At 36.3% G+C, this 3,822-nt stretch overlaps 1 pseudogene; it reads right to left on the reverse strand.

The window, feature by feature from the left end:
* Window positions 1-3,350: 3,350 nt before the first annotated feature.
* LOC120103327 (small nucleolar RNA SNORA17) lies at window positions 3,351-3,471 on the reverse strand (annotated as a pseudogene).
* Window positions 3,472-3,822: the final 351 nt, after the last annotated feature.

Raw genomic sequence — 3,822 nt, forward strand, 5'->3', positions numbered from 1 at the left:
GCAAGTATACAACAGGTTCAGTTCTTCTCACTCTCTTTAGTTCTTCTGCCTGCCATAGGTAGGGAGGGACAAGGGAGAGGAGGAGGGAATCTCACACTTGTCCATAATGTAACACATCAGAGAAGAAGCAGAACTGCCTCTCCCAGGCTCATATCTTCAAACTAGCTGACCTGCAACCATCATGTACAGGAATACTTCTAGGCTGGGCAAGAAAGGTGTAGAACCTGTTCCACCTAGTGCTCAATAGGTGAAAGGCAGGAAAAGCTCTCCTACCTTGATGACATCAGGGCCAGCTCTGCTGTGAACATGTCCATCTCCTTGCATGCCTTTTCTCCTTCTTCTTCCCAGGGTTCTTTTCTACATCCTAGGAAGTTCCACCTTCTACTTCCTTCCCGGTTAATTAGCCATCATATTTGTATTAAAACCAATCAGAGAATGACTTTGGTAACTAGGAAAGGACAGAGAGGCAATTTCACACAGTGTACCCCAACATGTCTCACAAATGTCCAATGAAGACTCTTTCCCTTCAAATTGTATATATTAAAATTTGTACAATACAAAAAAACTATATACACAATTTTAAAAGTTACAAGATGAGGTAAGAATTACATTCACAATGTTCAGTTCACTTGTATTTGGCAATCTTTAGAGAAACAACTCTACTATCTACCCTATATTGATGAGTTCAGAATTCTATCTCTAATTCAGCTTCTATTCTAATTCATATTATCAACCTAAAACCTATTTTTTATACTTTCTTCCAACATTTATAAAGCAAGTTCTGGACCATCTAACCTTCATTTGCTATCCTTAAAACATCTCTTTAGATCCTAAATCATTTTCTTAGATCCTTCAAAATTTAAGCCTAAATTAAGAATATGATTATTTAGTTTTCAACCCCATCAGAGACCTGAGAAGGAAAAATATTGTCTGAGCATACAGAAAGCACAGGGGTGAAGCTTCCAAAAATTATAGAAAGGATAAACAACTGAATGTCTGGGCAGTCCCAAATATTCTCTAAATATTTGAGCATCATCTTCAGACTTCTGGCCCAGAATATCAACTTCCACGTAGAATGGGGGTACTCCCAGGTGTTGGTTGACATTTCTCAATGTCAAAAACCCTTAAGTCAATAAAAACAAAAAAGTCATATTTCGTAAGTCTCTGAGATTTTTGAATACCATTTATTTATAGCATACCTGAACAAACAAGTGTTGTTTTTATCTAGCTATTTATAATCTATTTAACATAAGGTGTATTTTTCTGTGATAATCTAGCATATAACATAACCATGTATTTGACTGTGTGACTATTCACTTTACTTCTTAAATATCCTAAGAAGGATTACAATATTAGTTTTAAAAGAACTTGAACTAAAAATTCACTGTCAAGTGAATTGCAAAAATCTAATACCTTATACAAATATTAAAAACTTTTATACCTAGTATGTTTTGACAAAAATAACCTTAAATTTTCTATCAATATGCAAAGATTTGTAGTAATGAAAAACTTAAACTTGTATCAATATACAATAGTCCATGTAAATTTAAACAAAATAATCTTTTTTGAGGGTAACAGCTTTCAATTAAAGAATAGATTCAATAATCTATCCTTTTATTCCATCATTTCTATGATATTCCCTCATCCCTCTTCTTAACCCCTTCCCCCTTACCTAAGAAAGAAAAAATAGAGAAAATGAAAGGAAAGAAAAATATTTTTGGGTCTGAGTTCCTAAACTTTGCTTTATGCCTAAGACCATAACTGTTTGTAGCCAGCCCCTTTATAACAACAAACATTCATAATCAACTGAAAGACCTAAGAACCATCTACCCCATCAATTGGGAATGGGACAACATATTATTTTTTAAATTGCTTCTTACCATTTTGTGGCAATGACAGTTTTTGGCGACCCTAAGAAAATTAGGATATTGGCCAAGTCATGGGAGAATCAGGTGTATCATTTGTTACCCAGTTTCTGTATGCTCAGAAAATTAAGGCTTAAGTGAAGTCCTGACTGGATCAGTGTGTAAGGCTGGAAAAACTGAGGTCATCTGAGACCAGCAGCCTTCCTAGTTGTTTTAATAGAGAGTTTAGCATTATACATTACCTGTCTGTTTGGTTCTGATTTTTCTCCTTTATGTAGCCACGATCTTCAGATCGCAGTCAAGTCTGATTCTTATTATTTTTGATAGAGTTCATTTTTTTCTTTGTTTGTTTTGTGTTGACACAAAAACAAAACCTCTCTTCCAGAACAATATACCTTTTGTCAAGAATTTTGAAGTCATCGTAATTGTAGATTGCTCTTATATAGCAGTCTCTTTTCTATCCAGGTCTGCTCCTTTTTGACGTCTTTCAAAGATGATGTTCAATATCACCATTACATTTGATCATATAACTCTTTACATATTGATAAATCAAAGCATGACTGTATGGAATCCAAATATCTTCCTCTACAGTGATACACACACACACACACACACACACACACACACACACACACACACATGCATATATGTGTGTATGTATATATATGCATATAGATTTACTATCATTTATTATGAGAGTGTTTCTCTGTATAGTTCATGCTACCTTAGATTTGCTCTGTAGACCAGGCTGTCCTTGAGCTCAAAAAGAAACTATCTGTCTCTGTCTTTGGCTCACAAGTACAAAGATCAAAGGCCTGAGTTTATTTAGCACCTATGTAACTTTGAAAAGATTTGTAATAATTTTTATCTCCTTTTCCTTACTTTCCAGATTACTCTTTATGCATATATCTTTTTTCCTTTTTCTCTTTTAACATTATGCCCTGCTTTCAACTTTATTTAAACTCTTTTCCATCTTACTGCCAAAGCATACTCCATTGTCTTCTGGTGAAATGCATTCCTCCTATTTCCAACAGTTCCTCTCTCCTTCCTAGGAAGCCCCACCTTCTACTTCCTGTCCAGATAATTGGCCATCAGTTTTTTTTAAGCCAATCAGAAAATGCTTTACGTATGTGAGGAAGGACAGAGACAAAATTTCACACAATGTACCCCAACATCTGGTGCATTATGACATTGGCAAGGGTCATTTGAGACATAGTCTTGCCACCCTAGATTTCAGTGGCACGTGACTTGTGTTTATCTCAGTCTAGTTCTCTGTCTGGGTTCCATGGCTAGGTGAGTTTGGTGACTCTCTTGGGTTCGGTCCTCACCAGACCATCGGAGTGGTACTATATGAGGGTTATCAGTCTTGGACTAACTTTCACCCAGGGCCACACCCCAGACAGATAGTAGTCATCTCAGGTGAACTCCCTTTCCAGCCCATAGTACAGACTAATGGTCTTCTCTGGCTTCTTTTTTTCCCCATGGAGGGTTAAGCTACTAATCATTCAGATATTCACAGGTCAGAACCCTGAGCATTGACATAGTCTCTTTCCTCTCGACCACCTACTGACACACATGACACAGCAGCTATACATGCAGGGACAGGAATATTGACAGGAATGCCTCTATGGGCAGGTATTGTCTTTAACAAAAGAGTCTATCGATTTGTAAAGTGCAGTCAATAGCCTTGGATGAAACATGATCAGTTGTTACCCATTCCTGGAATTCAAAGCTTCATTTGGTGATGAAAAATGTCCAGTTGGGGTTCTGTTCCCCCTGATAGTTAATGCTTTTATTTAGATTGCCTTCATATATGTATATATTTTAGGAAGCTCCCATTGTATTAGGTTTCCTGTGCCAATACAACTCTAACCATTTTGAATTCAAGTCCATTAGGAAAAAGTTGCTTTGTCTCTAATTTCCAGAAAAACATTTGGTTGTATTTTTCTAGATTTGA

Source organism: Rattus norvegicus, chromosome 5, assembly GCF_021556685.1.
Source record: "Rattus norvegicus strain SHRSP/BbbUtx chromosome 5, alternate assembly SHRSP_T2T, whole genome shotgun sequence".
Taxonomy (NCBI): Eukaryota; Metazoa; Chordata; class Mammalia; order Rodentia; family Muridae; genus Rattus; species Rattus norvegicus.